This window comes from Ictidomys tridecemlineatus, chromosome 12 (assembly GCF_052094955.1).
Source record: "Ictidomys tridecemlineatus isolate mIctTri1 chromosome 12, mIctTri1.hap1, whole genome shotgun sequence".
In the NCBI taxonomy this organism is placed as follows: Eukaryota; Metazoa; Chordata; class Mammalia; order Rodentia; family Sciuridae; genus Ictidomys; species Ictidomys tridecemlineatus.
In genome coordinates, this window is record NC_135488.1 from 61000298 (window position 1) to 61008629 (window position 8332).

At 38.3% G+C, this 8332-nt stretch overlaps 1 pseudogene; it reads left to right on the forward strand.

The window, feature by feature from the left end:
• The first annotated feature begins 680 nt into the window (after nt 1–680).
• On the forward strand, nt 681–1093 carry LOC101972931 (activated RNA polymerase II transcriptional coactivator p15 pseudogene; annotated as a pseudogene).
• Nucleotides 1094–8332: the final 7239 nt, after the last annotated feature.

Below are 8332 nucleotides of genomic sequence, written 5' to 3' on the forward strand. Positions count from 1 at the left end.
ATCAGAACCACAGCTCTCTAGGACCATGGTTTTATATCACAAACAGTTGCAAAGGGGGGGATAGCCTGAGAACATACAGATAAAAGGATTTGACAAGCATAATACAAAGGCAGATAGTAGGCTAATGATCTATATGGCTTAACATTTCAAGTTGGGGAATACATTTAGATCCCAACATCAGAATTTAAAAGGTGCCACTGAGGTTTCACTGAGAGTTGTTATTTGGTCAGAGGGAGCCAGGCATGGGTGAGTTCAAGGCTCAGACAGGGATTCTAAACAAGTTTAGAAATCAAAGTCATTTATAGTAAAACATAAATTAACTATTCATGACTTTGGGACGAGATGGCTCCCATTCTTAAGGTGGAATTTGGCTGGATTTATCAGCGCAGCAGTTTGGAAATTTTTATAAAAAAAATAATTTATTAGTTGTTGAAGGGCCTTTATTTAATTTATTTATTTACATTTCGTGCTGAGAAGTGAACTCAATACTTCACACATGCTAGTCAAGTGCTCTACCACTGAGCTCTTACACTAGCCCAGTGGTAAGCTTTTGAGAGCACCTAGATTGATCTATTTGTGGACTTCTTTGGAGACAGTGAGTAGATAGTGTGTGATTCACAATGTCAAGAACCCACAGGAAGCTCTGTCAGTTGCCAGCCAGGGAACAGAAGACTGTGGACTGCAGAAGCAGAGCAATGCCTAAATTAAAGTTACTTGTTTCTTCATGCTCATTGGGATGTGATTCTGACAGTGAGGTTGAGAAAAAGTTAAAGAGGAAAAAGCAAGTTTCTCCAGAAAAATCTGTGAAGAAGCAAAAGACTGTTGAAACTTTGAGAGCTCTGTCATCTTGCAAGCAGAGCAGTAGCAGCAGAAATGATAATATGTTTCAGACTGGGAAAATGAGGTACCTCAGTGTTTGGGATTTTAAAGGGAAAGTTCTAATTGATATTAGAGAATATTGGATGGATCCAGAAGGTGAAATGAAACCAGGAAGAAAATGTATTTCTTTAAATCCTGAGCAGTGGAGCAGTGGAAGGAACAGATTTCTGACATTGATGGTGCAGGAAGTAAACTCTAAAATCTGAGCCATATAAATCCTGTACTGTTCTGGTTGTTTTAATCTTTCTTTTTAGATTGTCTTTTGTTTTCTAAACATTGTTTTCCAAGCTGTTGTATATTTAGATTGCAGAACAATTTGTAAGATGAATACTTTTTTAATTGTGCATTATTAAATATGTTCTGGAGCTGGGATTGTGGCTCAGCAGTAGAGCACTCAGTTTGCATGGGCGAGAATCAGGTTCGATCCTCAGCACCACATAAAAATAAAGGCATTGTGTTGTGTCCATCTACACCTAAAAAAATTAATATTTTTTAAAAATTGTGAAATTTATTAAGGAGTATTGCTTTGTGCCCAACACCTAGTGTAAAATAAAATCAAGTAATTATAATCTTAACTGTTGTGACCTTTTTTGATCAAAAGACTAGATACTCTTTAATGCCAAAATCAATAGTTTTGTACACCTATTAGTTTTAACTCAGTTTTTACATGAAAAAGACTTGCATTGCATTATGTTTTTTAACATTAGATTTGTAAAATCCATAATCTCTTTCAGCCAAATTATAAAATGTACTTAATAACAATCTCTTTATTTTTATTTCAATTTTTTTATTGAATATATTATACTAATTTGAAAAGTTTGTGAAACTTGTCAAAATGTTAGTTCAATAAGGTACTTATAATTAAAATAAGGGAACTACAGTCACTAAATCTGTAGTAATTATTAGAGCAGATACAGTTTGGTAATGTGGCTTGTGTGAAAACTTCAAGCAAGTGTAGGTATTTACCTCATAGTGTTCTGTGTAGTTATCTTACTGCTTAGTGTACAGAAAATAATGATTAGATGTCTGATTAGTTTTCTCTTAGTAAACATGTTTACCATGGCATGATGTCTGTAAAATCAGAAATTGTTAAACTAGACTAGGATTTAATAGAAATAGTGAAAGCTTTTTTAAAAAAAGAACCCATAGGAAGACCAGTGCATATATAGAAAAAAATTGCTCATATATAAAAATACATATTGCAGTTATAGACCTATTTTCCCCATCTCTTCCAATGCTAATTATGGAATATAATCTTTTGGTGCATGTGTGGGGTAATGTTTAGCTGAGAAGGAATTGTGTAATGTTTGGCAGTATAAAGATATGACTTGGACTATGTAAACTTTTTTAAGATTTTTTTTCCTTTTTAGCTCAAATTGCATACCTCAGATACTTTACTTCTATAAAACTGGTATGCAATATGAGACTAAGAAAATACAGTGAGTATCTGCAAGCCAGATCATTCCATAAGTTCTCTGGGAAATCAAGAGTATCCACAGCTTCTATAGGTTAAAGGTATAAGGAAATGTGTGCAGACCTCATGAATGCAGCAAAGTCTTTATTCAGCTGTGGAGTCAGGTATCAGATGGGCAGACTTTCTGGTTAGAAAATGGCCACCCATTTCTAGAATTTTTGTTCAATTTTTTTTTATATAACCTCTATCTCCCTGTAGAGTTGTTCTTTTGCTTCTTAGATTTGTTTATGTAATTCATTGTTGGATTTGTTTATGTAATTCATTGTCGAAGTGATCTTTCATTGTTTGCATTTGCTGTCTAATGTAGCAGTATAACCAGTGTGATAGTGCAATCTGTACACGTGGAAAAATTAGAATTCATATGACATTTGAATCAAATGTACAATATGCCAAGATCATTGTATTGTAATGAGCAACTAATTAAAAAAAGAAAATGGCCACCCATTACAGGAGCAGACTGGATTATACCCTGGGAAGTGACTTAGCCTTTGAAGACTTTAACAAGATGTGGGCATTCAGGAAAAAGGTTGCAAAAATTAGTGGTCTTTTTTTTTTTTTTTTTACTAAGAAGTGTTTTTACAGCACAATAATAGAGGGTCTATTGTACTGCCACTGAGAAAGGATATACTGGGAAAGGAACAATGCTTGCCCTTTTCCAGGGTTTGTCTTTTCATTGGGTAATGTTTGCTTCCTGACCAGGGATTGTCTTCTCACTGGGAAAGGATGTATTGGGAAAGATCATTGTTATTAATGTGATGCCTTCTTCCCCCAATCTTCTTCAAAGGCCACAATGTTTTGGAGGTTTGTCATTTCTATGTCCTTCAAAGGCAGTAGGTGTAAGACCAGGAGGAATGTGGAGTATTGTTAGGTTTCTGTTACTGTAAGGAACACCTGAGATAATCACCTTATAAAGAGAAAAGGGTTATTTTGTTTCATAGCTTTGGAGGTTTCAATCCTTAGTCAGATGGCAAAGCAGCCCATGATGGAAGGGTGTGTATGGTCGAACAAGCTGCTTACCTCATGACCTGGATGAATGAGAGAGAGAAAGTGAGGTAAGTGGGGGAGTTGGGCCCCATTGTCCACTTCAAGCCCATGCACTCAATGACCAGAAGTTATCCTACTAGGCACCCCCTTTATTTCCCAGTACTGGGGATTGGAACCCTGGATCATTACCAGCTCTTTGAAAATTTTATTTTGAGATAGAATCTCGCTCTAGTGCTCATGGGGCCTGGAACTTGATATTATTCTGCCTCAGCCTCCCAGGTAGCAGGGATTATGGATATAAAACATTGTGCCTGATTTATGCCCCTCTTAAATGTTCCACATTTTCCCTATAGTGCCATGGTAAAGACTAAGTCTTGAACATGTGTGCCTTTAGGGACATTCAAGGTTAAACTTTATAGCATGTGGTAAGATAATTTTTGATAGCAAAATAATTTGTACATTCTAAAATATTCATATCCAACATTCAGTTATAATCAGGCAAATGCTGTTTGCCTCTCCTGTTCTCAGGCTTCCTTACAATTTTTGTTTCATAATTCCATCCACTTAATTCTAGCCTGGAGTCTAAGCATCATCATACCCTCTAAAACTAGTCTAAATATGGTTGGAAGAACCTAAAGAGCCTTGGTCCAACACTCTGGAACTTAGCATCAAGTCCTCCCCTGACCTAAACCCTCAGTTTTCATACTGATAATATCGTCCAAAGGACAACTCCATCTCTACATTTTGTACTGAGCAAAATAACTGCAACTCGTTTTGGTTTAGCATACTATACCATCTGTCACTGGGGTCCTTCAATATTTCTTTCTTGGTTTTATTAAAGATTGGAAACCCTCAAGCCTCCATATGGTACATAGGCCCTACCAAAAACTGTCACATTTTATTAGTGTCAACTACTTCACAGTTGCTCCAAATATCCCTTACTCCTGTCTCTATTTTCCTCTCCATGTATTAGGTATCTGGAAAAAAATACCTAAAATCCTCCAATGACCTCCCATGAGGCTTGGGATTAGAATTTGTACTCTTTACCTAGATTGCAGAGTGATTCAGCCACTGTCACCTCTCTGGCCTCATCTCCCACTTTCCTTCTTCTTGCCACTCTCCAGCCACACCCTCAGATCATCTGCAGTTCCATTCCAGACCTTTGTCCAGCTGATTACTCTCATGAGGTGCTTTTCTAGTGCTCTTCACTTGGCTGGTTCCATCTTATCCTTCATGTCACCTCCTCAAGAGAGAACTTCCCTGTCCATCTATTCTATGGAGCTACCCTGTTACCCTGTATCAGTTGGTTGTGTTTCAGTTTTCTTGATAGTCCTTACCTCTCTCTGATATGGTTTGGTTGGTGTGTTGTCTTTCATTGCCCACTAGAATATGATGCCCAGAAAGACAGGAGATTTTCTGACTCTCTTACAGCTCCCTTCTCAGTGCTGCATTGTTTTGTTTTGTAACCCTAGTGAATACATATTCCTGGTTGTTCACATATTGCTGAGATCAATGTTGACTCACTGTGCCCAAAATAATTCCATGGATGGGCTAGCCAATTATGATGATAATCAGGATATACAAAGAGAAACCAACCATTATGTTCTTGACCAAGTCTTCTTCACAAGTCAGTCTGAGGTAGAAGCATAAAGCCTCAAGGCTAGATGCCTTCATTAGCTATTATGATCGTGAATCAATGCTACCAATTAGAGAAATGCAAATTAAAACCACTCTAAGATTTCATCTCACTCCAATCAGAATGAAAGCTGTTATGCATACAAAGAACAATAAGTGTTGGTGAGGATATGGGTAAAAAGTTACACTCATACATTACTGGGGGACTGCAAATTGGTGCAGCCAATATGAAAGCAGTATGCAGATTTCTTGGAAAATTGGGAATGGAACCACCATATGACCCAGCTGTCCCTCTCCTTGGTCTATACCCAGAGGACTTAAAAACAGCATACTACAGGGACACAGCCACATAAATGTTTATAGCAGCAAGATCACAACAGCTAAACTATGGAGCCAACCTAGATGCCCTTCAATAGTTAAATGGATAAAAAATGTGGCATATATACACAATGGAATACTACTCAGCAATAAAAGAGAATAAAATCATGGCATTTGCAGGTAAATGAATGGAGTCATAGATGATAATTCTATGTGAATTTATCCAATCCCCTTCAGAAAAAATCCCAAATGTTTTCTTTGACATAAAGAGGCTGATTCATAATGGGATAGGAATAGGAACATGGGAGGAATAGACAAACTATAGATAGGGCAGTGGTGTTGGAGGGGAAGGGACGGGGCATGAGGTAATTAATGATGGTGGAATATGATGATTATTATCAAAAGTACATGTATGAAGACATGAATTGCTATGAATATACTATGTATGTAAACAGAGATATGAAAAATTGTACTCTATATATTCAGTAAGAATTATAATGCATACATAAAAAAAAGAGAAACCAACCATTGTTTCTGGGACCAAGTCTTTTCCACTAGGCAGTCAGAGGTAAAGCATGAAGGCTCAAGACTAGATGGTACAGCAGGAGATCAGAACTGGAGAAATAAGCAGTACCCAGGTGGTCTGCATTTGTTTTCACTCTCTCAGCTTTAGCTCTTGGAACTAGTGCTCAGCTGCCCAATCCATGTATCCCTAACTTCCTATTCTTGTGGTTGTATGTGGGATGCAGTTACATTGATCATGTATTCACATATGAACACAGAAAACTTATGTCAGATTCATTCTACTGCCTTTCCTATTCCCACCTTCTTCCATCCCTTCATTCCTCTTTCTCTAATCTAATGAACTTCTATTCTTCCCTCTCCCATCCCCCAACATTCTGTGTTAGCATCTACATTTCAGAGAGAACATTGGGCCTTTGGTTTTTCCGGGGGTTTGGCTTTTTTCTCTGAGCATGACAGCTCTCTAGTTCCATGCATTTACTGGCAAATGCCATAATTTCACTCTTCTTTATGACTGAATAATAATACATTTCATATATACATATATATATAATCATTTTTTATCCATTCATCTATTGAAGGGCACTATTATGAATTAAGCTGCTGTAAACATGGATGTGTCAGCATTAGTATAGTGTGCTGATTCTAAGAACTTTGGGTATATGCCATTCAACAAACATGTATTGTTTATGTCTTATGTTCAAGACACTGTTTAAGACATGGGACACATGGAAGTGAACAACACAGTGAGAAAATTCTGTGTCCTCAAGGGTCTTATATTTCAGGAATTGACTGGAAAGGGAATGATGGAAAGTCTAAACCATAAAAACAACAAATAACTAAATTACATAGTGTATTGAAAGTTTACAACACTACAGGAGAAGTGGTCCCTGTTGAAAGGAATCAGATGGAAGGAAGGGAGAAACCCTGAGAGGTGATTGCAGTTTCAAAGACTATAGTCCGACAAACACTCTTGGAAAGGTACAATTTGAGAAAGGTTTGAAGGACTGAGAAGAGTTTTTTAGGCTTGGAACAGCAAGTGGGCTCAGGAGGTCTGGGGTGGAGTGATTGAAAGGGAGCATAGCAGTAGATCGGGCAGACCCAGAGTCTGTGAAGCAGTACAGCCTGTTTTTGTGAATAAAGTTTTATTAAAACAGAGCTAAATGTTCTCCTGTTTTCCATGGCCACTTTCATGCTACAAGTGCAGAGTGGAGCTGTGGAGACAGAGACAATCTGGCTCACAGACAGTTATGTATTTACTACATATCCGTCTTTTTATGGAAAATGTGTGTGCCCCTACCATGGGTAGAGAAAGGCAGTAAATGGTTAGGAATTATGCTAGAGCAGAAATGGAGGAATGGAGTTAGAAGTGGATAGGTTCTAGATGCGATGTGAAGAGAGGGCAGACGAAATATACTAAAATTCCAAGTGTATGATTCGGAGAGAGAGAAAGGAGTCTAAGGATTGTGGTCTGGACAACTGGAAAGATGACATTAATTAAAGGAAATTTTGCACAGACCAGATCACTCTCCCTGATTTCACTCCACCAGGTGAAGGAGAACAAATTGGAGACTCCTTTTCATACATGTTTAGAAACTAGATACAAAGAAAAGAAAAACACACATTTGGACTAGAAGTCATGTCCACATTCTCCAGCTGTCCAGCAGATTACTCCCTCTTCCTGTGGCCAGATGTCCCTCCCCAATTGAGATTGTTGTTGTAACTTCTCATTCAAAACATTATGCAAAGACACCAGGTGCCATGGTAGTTACGGGGACTCACAGTGTGCCCTAAAGTCTTAACTAGTTTGGGGAAAACGGAGCTCTGCTTAAGGAACTGAAACCTGAAATTTCCTCAATTGAAAATAATTGTTATCCATCAAGATTTCAGAAAGATGCAAGCAGCAGTGTAGTTTGGAGTCTCCCAAAACAAAGAAATGAAAAAGAGACACATTTGGCCTAGAGGCCATGGAAATAGATGAAAGAAAGCCAAACCCTGGAGTAGCATCTACCACAAAAGTAGAGAACACAGTGTTTCCCTGGGAACCTAAGAACAAGAGGATAGGGCAAACCACCAGCAGGAGGCACCAGACCTGCCTGGCAGCAGCACTTGCAGCAGAGGAAATGGGAGACAGGAGGCTTTCAAAGCTCCAGCAGGCATTCCTGCAAAGCACTGTGGGCCAGCAGGAGAAGAGCAGCTGAAACTGAGAGGGGTTCTGGCCAACCCCAAAGTGAGTGCAGTAGGTGTCCTATAATATGTACTAAAGGATGTATAATCAATATGGTACAACAGGTATTTACATAGCATTTACATTGTGTTAGGTATGATAAGTAATTAGAGATGATTTAGATCATTTGAACGAGTGCAGTCTCTCTTCAGCTCTGTAGAATTTGGTGACTGTGAGGGGTCCTGGGTGCAATTCTCTGTGAAAACTGAGGAGCAGCTGTAAGTACATGTATCCCACGTTCGAATCTGAAGGGCTGACGCTGTCGAGCCCCTCTACTCTCTTGAAAAATGAAC